This window comes from Amphiura filiformis, chromosome 14, assembly GCF_039555335.1.
Source record: "Amphiura filiformis chromosome 14, Afil_fr2py, whole genome shotgun sequence".
NCBI classification, from domain to species: domain Eukaryota; kingdom Metazoa; phylum Echinodermata; class Ophiuroidea; order Amphilepidida; family Amphiuridae; genus Amphiura; species Amphiura filiformis.
The window spans coordinates 56,451,246-56,476,229 of record NC_092641.1 but is presented as its reverse complement, the minus strand read 5'-3'; the positions used below and the strand labels follow the sequence as shown (position 1 = coordinate 56,476,229).

At 36.9% G+C, this 24,984-nt stretch overlaps 2 long non-coding RNA genes across 2 annotated transcripts in view; both read left to right on the top strand.

The window, feature by feature from the left end:
- The window catches only part of LOC140170343 (uncharacterized), a 36,017-nt gene extending 12,074 nt beyond the window's left edge, over positions 1-23,943 (top strand). Inside the window, exons 3-5 of the long non-coding RNA XR_011861527.1 lie at positions 1,384-1,520; positions 2,283-2,332; positions 23,361-23,943. This is a non-coding gene — a long non-coding RNA (uncharacterized lncRNA). The remainder of the gene's footprint in view (positions 1-1,383; positions 1,521-2,282; positions 2,333-23,360) is intronic.
- LOC140170342 (uncharacterized) lies at positions 8,864-16,562 on the top strand. Its single transcript, XR_011861526.1, has 4 exons — positions 8,864-8,972; positions 13,236-13,396; positions 13,897-14,003; positions 14,863-16,562. It is a non-coding gene; the product is annotated as an uncharacterized lncRNA (long non-coding RNA).
- Positions 23,944-24,984: the final 1,041 nt, after the last annotated feature.

Genomic DNA, 24,984 nt, shown 5'->3' with positions numbered 1-24,984 from the left:
GTGCTACTTTTTAATGTTTGAGTAACTATAATTGTGAGTTTTTGCCAGGAATTAAACCGGGCAAAAACATGCAAAAACAGGGTTTTGCTTCTTTTATCTGCAAAAATTGAACTCTGGATGGTAAAAAAAAACACCAAAAATTTGTTTCACATAGTGATGTATGCATGTGGGACATGGTATATAAAAAATGTACTGTACCGGTATCTCAAAAACATTTTGAGAACATCAAACTTGGTATAATGATAGGATATGGTGGCTTCATGTGCTGTATATTTTTGTGTGATGTTATTTGCATATTTATAAATATTAATGAGCTTGTTTGCATATTTTGCCTAGATTTTCATTAATCCATTGTGCAGTTTAAATGCAATAAAATGATCAACTTATTTATGAATATTAATGCGCTAATTTGCGTATTTTGGCTACATTTCCATTAATCCATTCTGCAGCTTAAATACAAAGGCCTCATAACATGTGGATGCTTAATTATCACCATTGTCTAGCCGTATTGTACAATATATTGGAGAAACCATACATTCACCCGGTCGGACATCCAGGAACATTGTCCCCTTCGTCCTCTTTGCACAAGTGTGCACATTTGCGAGACTGGTTTTACAAGGCTATTTCCCCTTTGAGACGTCAGCCCGACCAACAGAATTAGGAAATACACTAAATTTGGTACAGATGTAGAGCCTACAATTGAATAATGTTTAAGTGAAACATTTCAATATGAGTTCAGATATGTTAAAAAATGTGCTTTTTATGTCAGTTTAAACACAATTTTTTTACCCAATGTGTCATAATTACAGAAAAATTACTTCCTTGAGGAAACCTTGCAGCACATTTTATCTTCACATTTATACCTAGCTGCAATTAAGTTTGCCAAAATACTGTGAACAAATACATAACTGTACTTTTATGACAAATGCATATCTGCCAGCATTTAAAATGAGGAAACTCACACACACCTAAATAATTATCTTCAAAACTGCTGCCAAAGAAAGAATAGTATAAGGTCAATCAAGGATATGTACTTATTCCATAAAAGGATTGCTTTATAACATCATAAATACTAGAAATCGACAGGACACAACAAAAATACCTGCATTTAACATTTTCCAAGTTTGTGCTGAACGATAAGTAATTTTACAGATTTTCAAAATAAGTTGTTTTGTCAAAACTTTGAACCATTTTTATGCAATATCCTGTATCTTCTGTTAGAAACATACAATTTTTAAAAGCTAAAATTGAAAGCTAAATACACATAGTACTTAAAATAGAAAACAATCAAAATCAGTATTAGGCTTGGATATAAGAAGAAATGAGAAGGATCTTACTTGTTATGAAGATTTTACTAAGCTTTCAAAATGTTTTGTATTTCAGAAACAACAAGCTATTTTTGATCTGGCATTTACCTGTATGGTCATAGGGTGATCTAGTCAGCAATTTTCTGCAAAATCCCACTGACTCTGCTTTCTCTGCACTGGCTGCCACCAGCTGACCTTCAATTTGCAGAAAGTGTAAGTTTCAAAGTGTTAAGAAGCTCTCAGGTCAAGAAAGAAGGACCCTTTCAAAGATGTATGTTTTCAGGATTAATCAGGAATTCCTATATATTGTCAGCCAATTTTGAGGCTTTTAAGGCCAAATTCATGTCTTCTTTCCTGATTTTTGGGTGGATTTTCAGGGTTTCTTCTTCGGGCCTACTTACTTCAATGGGGAAGCATTTATTGGTGCATTTTTATTGCAATTTTCAAACTGCCTTTGATCAAATGCTTCAAGTTTACTTTAATGTCTATCATATCAATTTGGTGGTGTTTTCTTGCCTGTTTAGCTTCATAAACCTGGTGATTTGTGACTATTGGGGACTGAAGTTGGGTCATACTTACACAATGCATGGAGTTTATGAGGGAGGATGGTCCCTCAAAAGTTGAGGGGATGTGCCCTTCAGAAGTTAGCCCCAAAAATCATTTAATTTTTACACTATTCTTGGTTAAAATAACACAGACCTCAAAATATTTTCTGAAGTTTTCAAATAAAGACTATAGTTGTGTTTAAATTAATTATTTAAGTTGCCAAATTATGGGTCAGGGCACTCAGGGGGTATGTGATATTGTTCTCTCCCTCCCCCCTGGATTGATGCCCAGAGTAAAACACATTTTATAATTTTTGCCTGCCAGGGCAGCACTGTATACTTGTTGTGTGTATATGGCACATTTTAAGAAACGGTGTGTTTTAAATTTCTTGACAAAATTATTATACATTCACATGGTTATATTTTTCAGATGCAGATTGTTGTCTAACCCAGCAGTTTTGTCAAATTTGGATCCAGAAGGTAAACTCCTGCTTGATTGTAGTGCTCATTATTTTGGATTGATCATTATCAGCATCATCATCTTCTTCCATCATATCATCATAAATTTCATCAACAGCAGCTATAATTACATCATCATATCTCTGCTGTCATGATCGTCATCATCAACATTGTCATCAGCATCATCATCATCATACTTTCCATATCTTCTTTGTCATCATCATTATCATAATACCATCATCATCAGGTGGTGTGCGTTACAGGAATAACTCGTCTGGCATGTTATTTTGTCCAATAAAAGAGAAGACTGGTTTCCTCAGTGCAGAGACTGGTGTCTTGATTTACAAAACCTGATTTCTTGATCCAAAAAGTGGCTATGCTGATCAAGGAACCAGGATTTTTATAGATAAATATAAAAACATGGATGGTCTCAAATCCCTGCAACAACTAGTGTGGTATATCATATGGGCCTATTGGGTATAGCTATTGTGTATGTTCTATACTGTGGGAATGAATTTCGCAGCTGTCGTAAACACTTGTATGCGCCATTCAATTTGTACACTGAGTGATGGAGCCTAACCAACAGGGCGTATTTAAAACAGTTATGGCGACTCTCCCTATCAAACCCCAGTGATTTTAATTTGTATTCATATTTGATATTAACATACTTGTTTGGTTTGTGATATCTAAGCATTTTAAAATTTCAAAATAATCCTGTTCAATACATGGCCGACAAGGGAAAATTTGTGATTGTATTAAATTTGTGGCGCACAACACCTGATCATCAACAATTTCATCAGCATCATTGGCATCATCTTCATCAACAACATCATCATCGTCACCATTATCATATTCATCATCATCATCATTATCAAAATATTAACTTGACTGATGTAATACTTAAAAATGGTGAGCAAAATGTGAACAGCTAGTATAAATAGGATTTTATTGTACATAAGACATGGAGTACAGTGTTTTTCTAACTGGGTGTGAAAATACTGAAGTTGGGGGAGATTGTCCAAAACATGCTAACTATGAGCACAGCAAGTTAGAGGTTGATCTACAAAAGCCTGTGGGAATTGCCTTGAAGGAAGAAATAGCCAACATGTGTCACTTCTGAAATACCTCTCTTTTTTCCATTCAAATTGGTATAACTTGAGGGAAAATGTCGCATAATTCGAATGAGGTGTCAAAATATGCTGAACAAGCAGTGGCGTAGCTGCCGGGGGAGGGGGCAGGGTGGCAAGTACCCTCCTGGCAATGCATATTTGGGCCCCGCCCATTCCCCCAGCGCAGGGCAAAATTATAAAGGAGTGAGAGAGATGGAAAAAGGGAAAACAAAGAGAAAGAGAGTTCCACAGGCCAACGATATAATTTGAAAAATTTTAAAATTTTGTTAAAAATGGAACTAAATGAGTTGCTTTTAGGCGCTACCCTTGTATTCCTTTTTTTTTTCTTTTTTGCTCTTCACTTTTTCAAAACACCTGGAAAAAATTGGGTCAACCTTTTGGGCTGTTGAGGAAGGCGGCAAAATATTTGTTTGGTGGATTTGGGCCCCCGCCCCATACAGGCTTGCCCCCCTGGAAAAAATCCCAGCTACGCCACTGTGAACAAAATTATCCACCATTATTTATACATTATTTGGTAATTTAAGTTTAGTGTCTTTAAGATGATGCCTTTGTTTTAAGTGCACAGACACGTTTTGTTCACAGTATTGATCAGTATAAGAGTGAAAATAAGAGCTCTTTTACCAGGACTTAATTTGGGAGAAAAGTAAGTCGGGTTCAGTTTACTCAGGATCAGGACTCACTTTACTCTAAAACAGAATTCGTTTTATAGCAACAGTCAGTATTTAAGCCAAAGGTCATATACATTGTGTGGCATAGTTCAATAGCCTACAGTCAACAATAATACTCAAATTCTGACCTCAAAATTGCAGAGAACCCCATATTTGGTTCACCATTTCCTATTTTATGCATGGATTCAGACAAAAGTGTAGCCTAGTATCATGACTTTCATTCTCAAAGGGCTTCAGTGGGCAAGTAACAGGTCTGCAAAATGAGGCCCCTAGCCTGTTGCTAATCAATATTTATGAGATTGTACAATCATTTATGAGATTGTACAATTATGAGCAGTAGCACCCATGAGTGTAATTTCCCTTGCGGATTTAATAAAGTTTTACTTGACTTGACTTGATCAGTGTCCCGTTTCCAAAATTGGGTAACTTGTGTTAGACAGGTCGTCGGTCGCATTGCATACAGTTCTATTCAATGCAACACGCTTTTTGAGAAAATCACAATTGAAAATTCTGTTGTTGGATTTGGCTTCATACTTAATTATATATTTCTTGATAGAATTTCCATGACAGGGTATTCTTTATAAAGAAGAGATTTGAAAGTTGCATTTTGGTGAAATTAACATGTCCATCTTTCAAGTAACATTATTTAATATGATGTTAAACTTACAGCTTTGTATGTGAAACAACTTTTGTTTACTCTGTGGCTATATTATGCTGCAGTCTCACTATGCTTTTCTTTTTATGTATTACCATGGGATTTGTGTATTGGTTAAGAACAACTAAGCTGTGAATAGATCTGTATCCGTCATTATTTTTCATTAGCTTTGTCTTCTCTCCACTTATCTCCATGCCATATCTGGTTGATGATATGTCCAGCCGCTTTACAAGGTCTGCCAGCTCTTCTTCGTTTCCTGCTAGTCCGTCAATGTCGTCAGCAAACATTAGGTTTTGATTGTTTGGCCTCCTATGCTGACTGTTCCACAATGGTCTTCTAATGCTTCAGTCATGATTCTTTCCAAGAAGATATTGAACAAGGTAGGAGATAGCAGGCAACCTTGACGTACGCCAACTGACGTGTGAAACCATTCTCCGATTTTGCCTTGTGCAAGTACTGCGCTGCTGGCTTTACTGTACAGTTACTGGATTGAATTGATTAGCTTCTGACCCATGTTGTAGCTCTTCATTGTGGCCCACAATGCGTTGTGCCATACACGGTCAAAGGCCTTCATGAAGTCAATGAACACATGGAAGATGACCTGCTGGTGTTGGTTGTATTTTTCACCCAGGACACGCAGATTAAATATTTGCTCCGTTGTGCTTCTTCCACTCCTGAAACCGGCTTGCTCCTACAAGATAATTTCTTCTGCCTGTGGTTTCAGCATATTCAGTAATACTTTTAGCATGACCTTACTGACGTGACTGATTAAACTGATGGATCTGTAATTCTGGCATTGTTGCAGATTGCCTTTCTTGGGGAACGTGATGATGAGCGACTGAGTCCATGGTTTTGGCCAATCACCAGATTGCCATATCTTATTGCAAATGACTGGGAGCATGTCAATTGTCATTTCGCCTCCATGCCTGATGAGCTCAGCTGTAACATTGTCTACCCCCGGAGCCTTTCCAATCTTAAGTGATTTAATGGCTTTCTCCACCTCCCTCAAGACGGGAAAGTCATCATTGTTTGATGATTCCTGGCTTGTGGTTACACCAGGATCTCCATTTGTCTGGTGGTTGTAAAGGTCTGAGCAATACTCTGTCCACCTCTTTAGTATGCCTTCTTCTTCTGTGAGACAGTTCCCCTCTTTGTCTTGGATGGTGTTGACTCGTGGCTGTCTAGGTTTTGTGAGGTCTTTGACAATCTGAAATGCTCTTCCGCTGTAGTTTTTTCTCCAGGCTTTCCTCCAGCTCAGTACAGTGTTTCTGGATCCAATGAGTCCTTAGCTTTGTTCATACTTCTCCTGATCTCCTTGTACCCGTTGGCACCTGCTGGTGTATTCTTATCATTCTTTAGCTTCCTCCTTTTGTCACACATGTCCAATATGTCCTCGGTAACCCATGGTTGTGTTTTCCTGCGATGTTTGGGCCATCTCGAGACCTTTTTTGTAGTGTCTCGGTCTCGGATGTCAAGGTCTCGGTCTCGGAACTCAAAAGTCTCGGTCTCGGACCTCAAAAGTCTCGGTCTCGAACGTTTTTTTGTTCGAGACCTGAAGAAAAAGATATGATTTTCTGTTGTTGTTCATTATTTATTCCTTACCCTAAATTTCAATGAATGTTGAAGAAATTGTTAAGAATAAAGATACAGAAATCATTTTATAAGGTTATAAAAAGTTATAAATGAATCATAACTGAGCTTGTTCGGATGTGAGCTTCCAATTTCAGTTCATGATTAAACATAGGTGGGCAGGTGGTGGAAGTGAGGATCCCACTTAACTTTTGCAAGGGGAACATTCTCCACAAAAGCAAAATAGATGAACAAATAGTTGGCCTAAGTAGCACATTCTCCGATAAAGTGTTCAAAAAGCCAAATTTGTGTCGCCCATAGTTTCAAGTCGTATTCAGACTTGTTTCACAGAAAGAAATGACTTTTTTAATATAACTAATACTTAGGAGTTGCTTTCTAAAATGTGTGGGGCTAGAGGTTCTAACATGCCTAGAAAGTATAAAACAATAAAGCTGATTATGCATATCCAGTGTTTTCCTCCATGTCGCCAGCCAAGGTGCGTTCCGTATAATGTGTCCCTGTTAAGCTATACATGCGCATAATAATGGATTATAGGTACTTTTCATTAGCTGGTATCATGCCCTAATTATAAAGTATAAAACATCACAACGCAGGTTATTAAATTTTTCCAACAGGTCTTTGAGACTATGTCGCCAATATTGTTCACAGAATACGTTACCATATTTCTAATGGATAGCAATCTGTCAAAATAACTAGCTATATGAATGTTCTCATATGTGATGGATCAAGCAGGCTCCATAGTTATATTATATATGTGGTACATAACACAATGGTTTCAAAGTAAAAAAAAAAAGGTCTATTAATGGCAAAAAATCCTGACGTTACGTTCATGTCGTCACAGATACCTTACCTAAATTCTACTCCCCTCGGAAAAAACGCTGTGATAAATGAAGCCAAATACCATACCAGACTTTAGTACTTTGGGTGATGACTGATCAAGTATGAGTATTAAGTCGGTAAGTTTTTACACTTGCACGATTAAGACAAAAGTGTGAAAATGCTTCACAGATACGTTACCACTGATACGTTACCACCAATGCGTACAAGTACCCAGCAAACACAAAACGTTTAGAAAACGTTTTCTCTAGGTTCTAGTTTGGTCTTTTCGTCTTCGTCTTCCAAAACGCTTTTAAAAACGTTTTAAAAACGCTTTTGACTTGGGTAAAATATTGTTCGTTTTACCATGACGTTCAGAAAACGTTTTTAAAACGTGACAAAATATTTCGATTTTTTACGTTATTTTGCCACGCTTGTAATACGTTATTTCCAGAACGTTTTCCGAACGTTTTGTACAACGTCAATTAAATGTCTTTCTAAAGCGTTTAATTATTATTTCATATTATCAAAATGTTTTAACACGTAGCCTTCTCTGGTTTAAGGCACTGTATGGTCGTAAATCCTGGGGACAGGGGGACACGTCCGCATACACTTTGGGATATCAAATGTCACCCCCACCCGTTTTGCTGCAAACACTTCCCTGGTGTAAGTATATTTACTCTAAAAATACAGGCAATAGGCCTATTCGGTATTATACCTTGATTTTTGGATGAAATAGTTTAGAATTGAAATTTTCTTCGCTCGCGTTTCATCGAATTCAAATTCACCTTCATATTCACATCCAATTCACCGTGATTGGGGGCTAAAATAGTATAACAAGTTTTGTGTGAATAATACGCGCATCTCCCGTAAACTTGACCGGTAAAAAGCAATTTATCTATGTCATACCCCTGATATCTGGTACGTCAGCAATTAACAGAAAGGAAAAAGAGGAGCTATCATGTCAGAAGACTGAGGAAAAGGACGGAATCGAAGGATTGAAGAAAGTAAAAAAAAAGACAAGATACACATGACAAAGCCGACTAAATATTAAATCAACAGGGATTAAATAATTCCTTGAATTCTTATGACAACCCCCCACATATCAAAGAAAAAAAAAGTGAAAGAAAAATTCCTTGTTGTTTATAGATAGCCCTAAACGCCTTGATTTGGTATAAAATAGTGTATCAACTTTCAAATGAACCCAAATGTGTATCAACTTTCAATATGAAACTTAATGTTCGCTATGCTGTGCGCGCATAAATCCCAGCAATTGTGAAGTCAATGATGTCTGTATATTGTTGATGAATACAAGTTTAACTGTTTAATTCTTTATATATGTGCATCAATCAGGAAACATGTACCTAATTTGGCAAGTGTTTCACGCAGTCCTTTTTATTATATCTCATCATCACAGCACGGTTCAATTATATGCATTCGACAACATCACTTCTCGGACGTTGACCTCAATTTGTAGAGTTAAGCTTTTGCAACCAACATTTTAAAGTCAGCCTAAGCCTAGCATAAGCTGCTGGTTAGTGAGGAACTGTGTCTTAGAGATTGTGATGTATGACCCGGTGTTTGACTTGCTTGACATCTTTAAGTGTGACCTATATAAAAGTTTTATGGTTTTGTGAATCGTCTGGCAACCCAAAATTCAAACCTGGAATGTGACAAATTAATTTAATTATACGTTTCACACGATCGTTTATGCTGGCATGCTGTTCTAAGGAATATATACATCAAGTTGCTCATCAAAAGGAACTATTTGCATCTGTTTCGTTCAGTTCTACCAAACAAAGGTAAGATTGTATTTTATTATTACTATATTTCCATTAAACATGATAAAGCGTGTATGTTTTTAGTCCAGTGAGTCAATTTAATCAGTGAAGTACAATGAGTAACATATGCATTGTATGCATGGCATCCACAATATAATGACGGTTGATGTAATTTGAATTCGAGGAAAGTCTTTAAAAGCTGAGGACTTAAACTTAATAAGATGTTTTTAATAGGATATTGTTTTTCTAATTATTATTTACCATTCTTGACTTAAAAGTATGTTGTAAGGTTTGATGATATTCATGGTTTAATTCCGTATTGGTACTACTAAATAAAATACTTACGTGGGTAAGTCCATATCAAATCAACCAGGGGTCCCCAGGTGACCCTCTCAGATTTTGATGAAATTCCTTCAGAATAATCTTTTGTGGCCATAATGAACCCATACAAAAAATTGGCCTCATAGGCCATGTCGTTTTTGAGAAATGGCCCTTTGAAGTTTGGCCCAGAACCCCCCTTTTTGGCACTCGCGAGTGTCATTGGTGATTTTTACCAACTTGGGTAGCTTATAACTTCTTGTTCTGAACAGATATAAAGCTGCAATGTTGCATTCTAGCTAACTTTATGTCATATTTTTAGAATCTGGCTCTAAATTTCAGATATCTGCTTTCCTTTTTAAGTTATGAGCACTTAAAGTTGGTCATTTATTCAACATAAGTGTGATTTTGTCATTTTGGGGTCCCCTGGTGCCAAAAATATGTGGTCATATGACTCAAATGTCATAGATACATTGTCTATAGGTACATATCTAAGCCCACAAGCAAGTTTGAGCAAATCAAACCATTAATGGAGGAATGGGCACTTGGGTTGGGTGAAAATTTGCTGGAACCCCCTCTTTCTGACCAATGGTTGACCATGTTGACAGTTGAAACATGAATTGAAATTTACAGCCCTGAAACATACTTATGAGACCTACCTAGAAACAAAAATTCAGCTTTGGTACTCAACTCCATCATAGTTAGATGGCTCTTGAAAATAGGGAGAAAAACCTGTTATTTCTTGTTTAAGGGTGTTGAATTCGGCAACCATGGCAACAAAATATGCAAAATTTTACTAAGTATATGTGCATATTTTTGGGTCGTACATTACAGACCACTCTAGATGTGTTTATTAGCCTCTAAAACACACCCAGAACAAATTTCATATGACACTTGTGAAAAACTTGGTCAAATTTTTGCTGATTTTGTTGTCATGGTTGCTGAATTCAACACCCTTAGACAAGAAATAGTAGGTTTTCCACCCTATTTTCAAGCTGCCATCTAACTATGATGGAGTTGAGTACCAAAGCTGAATTTTTGTTTCTAGGTAGGTCTCATAAGTATGTTTCAGAGCTGTAAATTTCAATTCATGTTTCAACTGTCAACATGGTCAACCATTGGTCAGAAAGAGGGGGGGTCTCCAGCAAATTTTCACCCGAACCCAACTTCGGATACCACCCATTCCTCCATTAATGGTTTGATTTGCTCAAACTTGCTTGTGGGCTTAGATATGTACCTATAGACAATGTATCTATGACATTTGAGTCATATGACCACATATTTTTTACACCAGGGGACCCCCAAAATGACAAAATCACACTTGCGGTTGAATAAATGACCAACTTTGGGTGCTCATAACTTAAAAAGGAAAGCAGATATCTGAAATTTAGAGCCAGATTCTGAAAATATGACATAAGGTTAGCTAGAATCCAAGATTGCAGCTTTATATCTGTTCAGAACAAGAAGTTATGAGCCACCAAAGTTGGTAAAATCACCAATGACACTCGCGAGTGCCAAAAAGGGGGATCCGGGCCAAACTTCAAAGGGCCATTTCTCAAAAACGACATGGCCTATGAAGCCACATTTTTGTATGGGTTCATTGTGGCCACAAAAGAATATTCTGATGGAATTTCATCAAAATCTGAGAGGGTCACCTGGGAACTTTTCAGAAAATTGGTTGATTTGATATGCATTCGTATAGCTGGCCTATTCGTCGTGATTGAGCGCTTTATAAAATTGCAATCTCGAAATTGAAAAAGATCGGCGATGTTGTCAGAATTGAAAGGCCGTGCCTACAATTAATTTGATTGAAATTCAAGGTGGTTTATTGACTTGAGTTTTGTCATGTTTGTCAAATTGTTATACCTATTTCATAAGTCTATCTGACATAATGTGTTAGATGAGTATTAGATTAGCATGACACTCATGACACTCGATCATCAGATCGTCGGACAACTTAGTACCTGATTTAATTACAAGTAGGCTATATTATTATTCTCATCTATATCATATTATATTTACACAGACAAATTCCTGAAAGTAGTAAGAGAAGTCATCAAGTATAAAAACAGAACACGTGAGAAATAACATTAATAATTACAAGTGCAAAAAAGAGTGGCCGTTGTTACCCAATATGTAAGCAATATGTGATTAATAGGAGTATTTAGCATGTTTAGCGCCCAAAAAATCACAATTTGAATAATTGCTTTAAAGTCAGGCAGAAGGGAGCTCTAAGGGTTTACTGGAAATCCATTGAAATGATTATCATGTTGCCGGTTATTGCACCCAGAGGTGTATTTTGTGCACCCAGAACTTCACCTGTACCACCTCAGTCTTGACCTATGTTCTGGGTTAGTCACAAACTCCAAGTCCATGGTTAAAGACAACAGATGGTATGACCTATAAATCATATATTACCCATGAAGTTCAAGTACGCTTATTTTTGCCCTAAACAATGGAATGTTGCAATATTTATGAAATGATTGCAAATGAATAATGATGTATATTGATTGCTTGGAAGTGGAACACATTTGTTTTAATTTTTAGTGTAATTATTATTAGGTTTGTGTTGCCTGAAAGCACTGAATTAAAATGGGACGTCTGAATTGCGCTTCTGTCTGAAAAAAATCAAAGAGATCGATGACCAGGACGATTCTTTAGCCCTAGGTATGCATGCATAAGAGTTCAAAATGATTAAAAACAACCAGTAGAATTTTTTAGCTGTAAATTAAGACCAAAATCAAGTTCATGTAGCCCCTGTAGTCATTAATTTATTCAAGTTACACATGCGAAACGCCCTGTTCCCATAGACTTTATGTGCTCCTCTTCCCATCCTTCCTCACAACTTCGATCAACCACACATCTCCAGTAGTTGAAAAGCTATATTGTTCATATATACAGGGTTGTTACTAATGTTAGTGGTTTTTTAGCTTTCAAATGACACCAACACAAAATATGACATTTTATCAATTAAACAGATCACAATTTAAAAATACATAACCCACCACCCTGTTTGGGTGGCGACTGGGAAAACGCATATCCATTAGTATTAGATTACCATCTCTTGTAATCTTAGTTGTTCTCCTTCGTATAAAGTTTTAAAAGCAAGACAATTTTGTAACTTATTTTGTACATGTAACATGTCATAAAATCATATAGGCCTTAAGGCCTGGTAACTGCTGGTTCAGAAGTTCAAGATATTGTCCTTCGTTCTGTTGAAACATTTTACGATGTGCTAAGAAAAAAAAAAAAAAATATCCATATTCCATATTTTGCAACATTGAAGTTTATCATTTGTTTAAAGAGTGATAGCTAGAGTTACGCAATCTGCTGTTTAGTTAGTTATCAATTAGAACTTTGTAGAGAAACATGACAAGATAGCTTTTTATTGTACCTGATTGAAATACAAAAAAACTATGTCAATATTTTGGTGCACTCTTAACTATAAGTTTTGCTTTTTGCAAAACATGCACATGAGGGCCGCATATGTGGTTTTATATTAAAATTCCACTCAGCCAAAATTATTCCTAAAATATATAGGAATATCGAATAGACACGAGAGGTTCTTTAAATATTTTAATATTTCTCAGGAACTGGCATTTTATACCAAACAATCATAACCTGTGCAAAATATTCCCTTGTCTCCACCCTATACTAGCTTTAAAAACAAAATTATGAATTAAGATGCCATTTTCGTGTGTTCAAAAGTACACAATATGAAATTGTGGTTGATTTACACAATTGAAGTACTAATAATCATGATCATTTATAAATAGGCCATAATTCAAAATATGTTTGACATTTTGCACTTGCGATGAAAATCACAATATTTATTCAGTTGTGGGTCAAAGTATCACAAGATACTGAACCATCAACAACGGCAACATCATAAACGATATTGACTTCCAAATTCCATGCGATAATGCATTAAAATATTTAGCTTTGATTCATATGTCTTTATTCCAGATACGACACCTTAGTCTTGTTGGAGGACATGATCTCAACGAAACCATCAGGAGGATGATGAGGAAGCTGGGAACGAACAATTTGTGGTCCTCCTGCAGTGTATAGGGAGAAAAGGCAAGCTGAGCATTAAAGATAGCCCTTTTTCTACAAAGTTATCGTCAGTAAGTTTCATAGGCCCAAGATACAATCTATGATTAACATAATATGTCAAATCACGTAGGCCTTTCCTTTTATTTCACAGTATGTTTCCAAACATTGGGTGAGAAAACAGATCCATAAGCTTCCATAGAGCTAAGATCGGCTAAGCCTAAACAGAATGCATATAATTTGTCATGCTGTCTGAACCAATCATAGTGGGTGTAATATACTCATCTCATATTCTGTGATTATAAAATTAAAATATGGATATTTAAATCTGACCCCTAAATCGGACGTCTGTTTCCAACTTGTTTTTTGTTGTTGTAATTTTAGATTATATGTGTATACTTTATTCATAAACTTATCAAATAAAAAATATTTCCCCTAAGACCACAGACCGCACGTATGGTAACACGTCGACATGTAGGCTTTTGGAAAATCCTAATATTGAGATACAGACCGTTTATTTTGATAAAGGAGTTTAATTTAATACTGAACTCATATCATTTCCACCTTTCTATAGAAGCTTGCATGAAGAATCATCCTCAAGCTAAGGAGGTTGAGATAGAGAAGTGACTTGGAGATTATCTGAAAAGAACACCAAATCTTCCAGGTGGAAAAAAGTATAAAGTAAGTTCAAATATCATTGCTGAAATGCCAAATTCATTTATTTAATTCATGTAGGCCTAAAACAATGTCTAGGGATTATAATATTAGCACCCATTCTAGACACCACCTTGTCCTCTATTTGTAAACACGTTTAAATGCTAAACATGTTTAGGAATTAAATATGTCTTGTGTTCAGATATTAAACATATGATGTTTTGAAATTTGACATTGGTGTTTAGGTTTTAAACGTATTTACAAATTGAGGACAAAAAAAGTGTTCAATCTCTAGACACTGTTTTTGCAGTGTATTACTATGTTTCTGTATCTGAATATCAAAAAGTGCATAAAATTGTTCGTTGAATGTAAAATGAAAAAAATATCGCATATCGCACAGCTCATTTTCTTTTAAAAATAATGTTTAAAAAAAATAATAAAGCATAGCACAAAGCTATTTTACCAAATGTATCTGAGACATACTTTTTTGGACTTACATTTCACACACCTACGTGATGTTTCTTTCTCTATGGAGCATTTTTGTTTATTTTCACTTCTCTTAGGTTTTTAGGGCACCATGCCCCTCCCCACACACACCCCACGCGCGCGCATTATGATTTCGTTATGGTTTATACAGACCTTGAAAGTTACTCAGAATTAATGATACTGATAATATAAATAAGTTGTCTGGATATCTAAGGGTGACCATAACCGGATAGCATTCTTTTATTCATAGAATTTCTTATGCCTATTTATATATATTTTGTCAGGGCTGCTATTTTAGTGAGCTGATAGATTTAAGGGTTTCAGTTCAATTTAAAAATGATGTTTCCCAAAATGATGATCATGCTTATAAATAGATTGTTTTCCATTTTATTATCTATAGAAAGCTGGGAATGTGGATGCAGCGGTACCTGTAGGAGAATTGGAGGATGATGAGCGCGGCGAAAATGAACGTGGCCCCCAACAGGAAGAGGAAGAACAAGACTAGGGGACACATTGAAACTGAAGAGTGAAGACCACAGACACTGTACTGGTAAACATGCTAGTTTTACAACATTGTCGGACAAGGTGCTCACTGTCTATTGAAGTATATATATTCGATAAATATAAGGTTTAAGTTTAAAATAGCTGTGATTATATATCAGACTTTTATTTTAAAACATTTCTCATAAGCATGTTAAGATGTTTTTGTTTCTGTACTTATAGCTTTTAACTTTTCCTATCCGATATACGCTGGCGAAGTGACGTCCTAATCGGATTAACTACCATAGCAATAGATGAATACAATTTTTGAATAGATCGCTCTGCACTACAGCAGGGTGCACTCATCACCTGTCTTCAATCATATAATAGATTGAATACAATACCGCTCTTTTCAAACAGGCTAATCTTACAGGTGCAAGTGATTAGCATTTCTTTGACATATATGGTTCAATGCATCGGTACCGCATGGACGTTGTAGGCCTATACGGGGGATACAGTCAAAATTGTATTCATCCATTGCTATGGTAGTTAATCCGATTAACTACGTCACTTCACCAGTGTATAATCACACTAGTATTCGCTGAGTGCGTTTCCACAATCGCTGATTATTAAGCCTTTTTGAAGTATGGCGGGCACAAAAGAGGGAGTACTTTGATTTGGGTAATCTTTTGTATGCTGAAAGAAAGCATACACAAGATTACCCAAATAAAAGTACACCATCTCCATTTGTGCCCGTCATACTTCAAAAAGCCTTATTGTTGCAGCGTCGAGGTCCGTTCAAACTACGCCGCAATGCAGTGCGATGCGGTACCGATATATCGATTACTTTTTGCCTCAACTCAACGCTACTCGTCGCATTTCCAAGTTAAAATGTATTGAACTTCATTGCAATATCGTAAGTATTCTGCAGTGTGGCACCGCACCGCACCGCACCGCAATTGCGGCAATATGTACGGGCCTTTGGTCAAAGTTGCATTAAAGGCCATGTATGGCTTGCAACTTGACGCTCGAGGGCATGCTATAATCTGAGCCCGAATTAAAAAGACTACTTTGCGTCTGACATCCTGCCAACCAGACCGAAAATGTCGTACCGGTACTCTGACTTTAAATTCTGCCTCAGATTATAGCGACTTATCGATTATAGTAACTATACCGTGATTTTAATTTGCTATAAAACTTTTGACGAGAGCATACTTCCGCGATGTTCACAATGCGCCTCCGATCCGAAGCGTAGGCCTACTATGTGTGCTTTACACGCCGTACGTGTTGTTATTTCTGTCGCCATACTCGCAAGTTGCGCCTTGTCAACATCGCGCAAGTACGCTCTTGTCAACGGTTTACAGTTAATCGCTCTGCCCATCAGCAACGGAAGTGATGATATTATTTGTATGTTGCGTAAACAATGTAAATTAGTGGTTTTTACGTTGTATTTGGGGACACTAGTAAAGAGGTAATAATTCAATTTGAGGAGTTTTCACACAGCACTTCAATTGAACTTTATTTTATCTTTGAGACTAGACTGTGCGTATTCAAATTATTTGACGTGTTTAATGACATTAAGGGATCTGGAATGAGCGTTTTGAGCGTTTCGACAGTATTTTTTGTGTTTTTTGAGAGCACATCAGACATATCGAATTGCATTCTGAATACGAAGAATGTCTTTCTGATATCAAATAATTTTCTTTTTTAAATTAACGGTATAATACACATTTTATGACAAATTATTAAAATTTGATATTTTTCACATTTTTTTTATTAACAGTCCTCGAAGTAAATGTTATAAATCTAATGACATATTCTTAAAGTGTATGGAGCTGGGAGGAAAAGCCGACGATCAATTGAATATTTTGACTTTCCATATTGAAGATATGGAATTTTTCCCCAAAAGACCTATTTTTTTGGGTGTTTGGGAGAAAAATCCATACCTCCAATACGAAAGGTCAACATTTTCTAAATTAATCGTCGGCTTTTTATCCTAAATAAATACACTTTAAGTATAAAACATCAAATTTATCAAGTTAACTGCAAGTACTGTTAAATTCAAAATATCAATTTTAATCATTTCACATAAAATGTGTATTACATTGCGAATTAAAAAAAATCAAAATTATTTGATATCAGAAGGACATTCTTCGTATTCAGAATGCAATTCGATATGTCTGATGTGCTCTCATGTCCCACAATAAATTTTGTCCAAACGTTCATACCCCATCCCTTAAAGGAACAACCAAAAAGATCGAGGTTTGTGGGAGTGGGTTTCAAATCTCAATGACGTTTGTAAAAATATTTCTTTTAAGAAGATAATTTTCACATTTGTGGATTTACGTTTCTGGCAGGGAGGGAGATGATGGCCGAAAACGAAAGTAGTTTCGTTTAAAGGACTAATTTGCTCGTTAATGCTTTGGGTACCGGTAGTTCCTATAGCACTCTGTACTCTGATACCTGTATGATGATTTTCCACTGCGCTCGCTGCTCGCTCCGCTCGCTTTTCGAGAGGCGTCGCGGTTTGAGAACGGGGCTAGTTCCATAAGGGAAATGCAGACTTATCACCTTTATAGGCCTACATTTAATCAATTTAGGTAATGAGCCGTGAAAAGGCTCATGAACTGTACATTTGCCAATATTATGCCAAAAATAAATGCATACATGTTCATGGTACTTTTATTTTACAGAATTCTGCCTTAAAACTTGGTCAATCAAAATACGTGTTGTTAATTCCGTCGCCATATATTCGTTGCGAGTTGCGACTTAGAATTAGAGAGGGGCTAGACATTATAACTCATTACGAACACAGTAGGCCTATGGCAAAATTCTACAAAATTAAAGTAAACCATGAACAATAATTATGACTTAATTTTAGCAAAGTGTTGGCAAAAGTTACGAGCACTTTCAAGTCTAGTCATCATTAACTCTCTAAGAAATAATTGTCCTCTCAGGAGAACCCGCCCTCTTAGATCTTGAACCTCTAAAGGTTCTTTAGTTTGGGGGCCATTTTCGATAGTCTTGGAACCATATTTGGTTCTTTAGAAAACCTCTAAGGGTTCTCCTGAGAGGACAACATTAGAATCTTTTTAGAACCTTTATTTCTTAGAGTGTTAACTGCGCTTTGTACGTGAGAGTAATCAATTAAGTTTGTCAAATTTAACTGAAGACCGAATTGAAAACATTAGTTTGCGTCTGACGTCAGGGCAAAGGCGCGGTGTGATTGGTTGCTGACCTGCGCAGAACGGCATTTTTGGTCTGGTTGACAGGACATTATACGCCAACCTGTCTTTTGAATATTATTCTGTCTTCAATTATAAATAGTAACTTATATTTGAGAGTTTTCATGTATATAAATCATGTTTTAAAACTTTTATCCTATAAATGTACAATAATCGGGTTTCATAAGTATTCCATCCATGCATATGTATTAAACAATAATTATTATAAATCGAGTAATAGAGTGTATAAACAGTCATCAATGGTCATGACAATATTTGACTCGATACATGGTAACACAAGTTCCACATGTTCCATGGGGTGATTTTGCATAGCATGTTTGTATAAAATTAATTTATGTTTCAGCAGTATTTTCAACGAAAATGAATGAAGAATAGTATTCATACACAGGAATAAAGTTTAATGAATCACACATCAAATCAACATTAATTGTCTTGTGTGATTTATTATGTGTCGTGTAAGTCGTAAGTATCACTAATTTGCCAAACTAACTTGTTTCATGAATTTTGTATTGGCCTAATTTGATAATATTTGATATTTGTTTTGGACTTTTAACTAATAAAACATAGCACGTTTTCTAAACGTCACTAAAACGTCAAGAAAACGTTCTAAAAACGTAGTAGAAACGTAACATACGTTTTCTGGTGGTGAGTAATGCATCCTCCAATACGTTTTTTAGGTTGCTATAACGTTTTCAGGACGTTTTGGACGTTTCTGCAACGTTCTTAGTACGTTAGTTGCGTGCTAGAACGTCCAATACGTTTTCTAGGTCCTGGATACGTCTTGGGTAACGGAAAGATAGGCCTTAAAACGTCTTTTACGTTGTGAAAACGTTTTTAGAACGTCTTTTAATAACGTTTTTAAAACGTCAAAACCCTCCACAAAATTACGTTTTAAAAACGTTTTATCAAAACGTCTAGAAAACGTCAACGGTACGTTCTCACAACGTTCAGAAAACGTTTTTTGGTTAGCTGGGTAATATTGCTCAAAAATTAAGTATTGTTGAAAAATCACCCATGCGTTGTTTTGTGCTCTGAAACTATTAAAGTTTACGATTCTGAATGATTTTCATGAATTCTTCGTGGTTGGAATTTTGCAATTTGCGAGACCAAACTTGGACGCTTTATCGGAGAATGGGCCCTGTGCAGTGTGCATCTTCTTTTCAGCACGAAAAACAAGTGTGTTTTTGGCCCAAATATGGTAAAATTGCTCAATTTTGCGCGCTTCGCGCACTGTTGTTTCCAGCCCTTCACACACTAGCCTAATTTTGCCTCCACTATCGCCAACATTTTGAAATTTTCCCAAAATTTGGAGAAAAATTGCAAAAATTAAGACAAAAGTGTTAACTGCAGGTCCAAATTTCTTGAACAGCTGGTACAATGATGGGTTCCCTTTTAAATAATTCTCAGCGGCACACCCCTACCCAAACCAAACTTGAGTATCCCAGGGGATTAAACCAAGGTCTCGGTCTCGGTCTTGGTCTCGGAACTTAGAGGTCTTGGTCTCGGAAGGGGTGGTCTTGGTCTCGGAAGGTTTGGTCTCGGTCTCGGTCTTGATCTCGGACGGGCAGGTCTTGGTCTCGGTCTCGGTCTCGGACATAGAGGTCTTGACTACAACACGTACTGGATGTTTCCCAAGTGTCTCCGTTGCTGCCTCAATCATGATTTCATTGAATTTTGATGTCAGCATTTTGGCACCGTCATTGTCATTGAGCATCAACAAGGGAGCAAACTTCCCACCAACTGTTGCTTTGAAGGAAGCAAAGATGTTGGGGTCCTTCAGTCTGTCCAAGTTGAACTTGATCCTGGTGCTCTTGGTCTTTTTGGTATTCTTTAGCCGGACTCGGAAGTTTAATATCACCATAAATGTCAGTGATTGATTGATTGATGTCATGGTTGCTTCCAATGTCTGCACCTGGGTAGGTCCTTGTTGTCTCTTTGTTGATTCCTGACTGAAACCGCTTCTGCATCAGTATAATCGATCTGATTATGGTATCGTCCATTTGGTGAGTGCCAGGTCCAGCGGCGAGATGGCTTGTGTTTTCCAAGAGTGTTGGCAAGTATCATGTTGTTGAGACTTGTAAATTCCAACAGCCTTAGCCCTCTTTCATTGGTTACAGTATTACAAGAGGGGCCGCAGACTTCCTCCCACAGTCTTTCAGTGCATCCTCACCGACTTTTGCATTCCAGCCACCCTGGATGATCAAAATGTCCTTCATTTTTTACGTTGTTGATGACTTCCTGCAGTTGGGTCTAAAAGAGTCTAAAAGGTTTCCACATGTTCATCATATAGTCTGAAATTGGCACATAAACCTGGATTATTGTGATGTTAAATGGGGCTGCTTGCAGGTGACTACAAGTTTTCTCTCAACTATTGTGATCTTGGGCAAGCAAAACAATTTTGTTTGGCTACAGCATCCCTTCAGTATCTCCCACGAGGTGCTGGACATACTCTAAGTACAGTGTGTGCGCGGCTGTCCCGGTAATTTCCTCTTCCCATGTGGTGGAATATAAAGGGCATTTCTTTCACAGGCTCATTGTCTTCAAGATGCAGTATATGGCTGAGAAATTTGAGTTGATGAATCTTGACTCTGGCAATGAGTGGAGTGGTGTTGGTCAGATTGTAGATCGTTTAATTTGGAATCTGATCCACACACTTTTAAATATGACTCTGTAGCAAGATGTTGCAAAGGCATTGATCTTGTTTTCCATTGATTTTTGTTTCAACTGGCAGGGATGGGCTTCTCCAAAGTCGTTCCATTTTCCAGAAAGCTGCCCAGGCTAGTGCTTTTCTTCTTTTTAGGTCTCCAACACTAGAGCTCATTTTGGAACCCAAGTACTTGAGGTCGATAATTTGGTTGATGGTACTACATGTACCATAGACTTCAAGTGCTGGCTGGTTTGCAGTCAACTATTCTGCCTTTGGTGCGCTGATGACATAACGCAAGAATGCTTTGACATCATCAAATGGTTGCCTTGTGCTGTAATATAATGTGCATGGTTTATATCCAGGGTTTACATGTGCAGTTGCTGTAAATGGTGATAAAGTCGGTGGTATTCAACAGCAACGAAATAGTCCTTCGAGTTTGTTTTCCCTGTTCGTTCTTCTTCGTCATTTCCGTTCTCTCCAACTCTCTCTCCCTCATCCCCTCTTCCTAGCTTCTCTGTCATTCCCATTATTTGTTTGCATTTTATTCTTCATTTCTTCCTCTTCTTTCTTCTTCCAGCCCCTCTCACTCTCCATCTCCTCTCCTCCCTCACTCTCTACCTTCTTTCTGCCTTTCTTTCTGGCTGCTTAACTTTCTATGCAGTGATGTAGCCAGGACTTTGCCAGGGGCAAGGGAAGGCAACTTTCAAGGGGCAAAATTTTACTAAAATGATCAAAAATAGGAAAAAAAAGTAAAGAAAAAAAAGGATAAAATATCTTAAATATCAGGGCAGGAAGCATTTTACAGAGGCAAGATTCTAACAGGCGGCTACCTCCACCCCTGCCAATCTCTACCTTAAAATGAAATGAAATGGAAATTTGTGTAAACACTTTTATATAGTAGAGCTGCAAACCTAAAGGCATTGTGTACTTTCAGTAGAAGCATGAGAGTTTCCACACATCAAGTTCAAGATCCAATGTCGATTTTAGGACTTGGAGCTATTTTGGATTTGACCCCTAGTAAATGCTAGATGTCACGGAAGGCCATACAGGGGTGGAAAATTGAATTTGCTCCAATCTTGTCATCTGATCACAAGGATTAAAATAATGTATAGTTTGTGCTATATATATGACATATCGTTATGGAGTATACAAAATCCTCATTTTTTGGTTTTTTTATGTGACTTTTTTGGTTGTACACGGTAAAAATTTCAACTTGGTCCAATTTTGACAAATGCGGTGGCAAATTGTTTGTAAAGCTGACACGAATCAGAAAATGAATAGTTTTTCATATATGTGCTGTGTTCACTGACTGAGATAGATGGCAAACAAGGTCAAAGGCCATATAGGGGTCATAGGCCACTGTTAAACTTTAACTTCAATTGCTCGTTCAATTGAGAAGGTGAATTCTATACTATTTTTATTCTTATATCAAATACTTTGCTTATATCATGAAGAGCAATTTGACACCTTATTTGCCAAAATCAAGTGAGTTGAAATTATTACCCATGTACGACCAAAAATGTGTCATTTTACCCCAATATGCGGTTTTTGTGCAACAACTCCATAATAGATGGCACAGTATATAGCACAACACATTGTTTTAATCCATCTAATCAGAGGAGTAATTTGGTATGTCTTTCAACTTTGGAGCATTTTTAATTAGTGACCCATGTATGACATGTGACCTCTAATGGTCACCAGGAGTTAAATCAAAAATGGCTCCACATCTTAAAATCAACATTTTATTTTCATTTTCTATTATAATTGTTAAGAACCACAAAAGTGTCCTAGAGGGGTATTTGTGGGTTTGCTTCCCTCAATTCAAGCCTCAGGGTCCAGCATTGTTTTTTAAGAACAACCTTTTCAGCGGGTACATACTAATGCACCAATTAGCTAATCTACTGGCTTGTATTGGAATCCCAGCTGTACGTACATGCACTTCAAAACAAAGGGACAGAAATTTATTTTTGAATGTGTACATGTGTGAAATTATCCCAAAGGAAATCTGTTGGTGGATACTCATCAAAATTGTTAATATATTATTTCATGCAAAATGTTGAAATTTCAATTGTTCAATCCTCAAGAGTAAAAAGATAAGATAATTGAAATTACACCCTCAGAAAAATCACCATTTCTGCACTCTACAAAATGCATGGATGTAGGTGTGTGTGGGTGGTGTCTGTTTGGGGCATTTGTAATCACCACTGAACCTCATGGGGAACCGGCCCATCTCAGCTTTGGCTGCAAATAACAAAATACAAATTCAAGTGTGTCTCATATAGAGGTTGTATTCTGTAACCCCTTGATAGTACCATCTCATAGTGTGTATGAGTATGTCCATGGTATGTCGATTCACTGCATGCATGTGTGTCCTCGTCTGGAGGCGCTTACAGGCAGGGGTAGGCATATAGTATGCGATGTAAGTGTAACTTGCTTTCTGGGGGTGAGGGGTACGTGTGTACATTGTGAATTGATATGTTTTAATTTTCATTTTTAACATGCTGCATGTATCTTTGTTGTTTTCAGGGGACAATCCTGTAGATATGGCTGGAGATCCAACTTTCCTCTATCCAAAGGTGTGGCTTTTCAGGTTGGAATTGGAGCAACATGCTGGAGATGGTCGAATAGCAACCAGGGGAGTCAATTCAACTATATAGCATTGGAGAGTTTTTGGCAAGACCCACATTTGATGGCATATGAACAAAATATTTGTGTCCATGGAGCATGAAGCAGCATTTGAATGATTTCATTAGGCCTCTGGTTGTCACCAGTTCCAAAGCTCATGGCCTGCATTTCCTCTGCACCAGCTAGCTTTGTGGCTTGTGGCATCAGATCAGAAAGAGTACACCAACCATAATACACATGGCACACAAAAAGTCTCCCTTACAATTTTTGTATTGTGATGTTGTGGTGGCTAGTGCAGAATCATGCTGACAAAGTCAGTATTTAGTCTCTGAGCATTCCGATAGCTCAATATCTCCTGCATCTTGCATTTTTAAGACTCGGTATTCAGATGAATTAAAGTGTAGACTCATCACTTGTTACGTCTTCACCATTGATTATTGAATTTGCAACATTTTGCAATCATCTTCATCATCATACAAGTGTTTATTGTAGTACTCACCATGGGCATTATGTGAATCAGTTGATGTAATCTGGCAAAAATGTACATTGAAGGTCATGATATCATTCAAGATGGGCTAATCAACTTCTTTAATAAGTTGCCTTGAAGAAATTACACATGTAAACATTCCATTTAGTTTCACTTTAAGGGGATACTACACCCCTACCCAATTTTGTGCCTATTTTTGCATTTTTCTCCAAAATTATAGTGCATTGGGGGCAAGTAAGATATGTATATTATAGGGGCAAGGACTACAACTACTGCACTGGACATTTTATTGTTGGGGTTGTGGAGGTACAGTCAAAAATGATGGAAAACCAATATTTGATCAATAAATCAATATCTACTTGCTGAATTTTCAGTACAGTAGTTGTAGCCCTTGCCCCTATAATATACATATCTAACTTGTCACCAATGTGTTATACTTTAGAAAAATGCAAAAATAGGCACAAAATTTGTCAGGGGTGTAGTACCCACTTAACTCATTCAAATCATGCCCTAAGTACTACTAGGAGTAATCTTATAATGCCCTGTTTGTTCCAACTTGTAATATTACTGCTGGCAAATGCAATATAGAAGCCACAGTACAAGTGTTATAACTAATTTATTTAGATACTATTTTCTGTATTTAATAATTTTATCTGTATGTTTCATTTAAACTTGTTTATATCTGCTAACAATTAGGATGTGATGGTCACACACATGGCTTGCTATCCCATGGCTTGCTATGTGGTGAAAAAAGAAGCTTTATTTCAAACTCTAATGGTGACACACAGGTCAAATTGCTCGAATAAAACCACACTTAAACAAACACAATGCAATTTGTAGGCAGCAGTGTAATCGGCCCCAATATTGCAACATTGAAACAAACAACTTTACAAACATCCAACTCCATCCCATCCCCCGTGATTTTTTGGCATATTTGTAATGTTTACACATGTCACAACTTGCACCCAAATGGAATCAGCCAAATTGGTTGTGTTCAACAGAGCAAAGTTCGACATAAAGTCATAATTCAAGAATTAT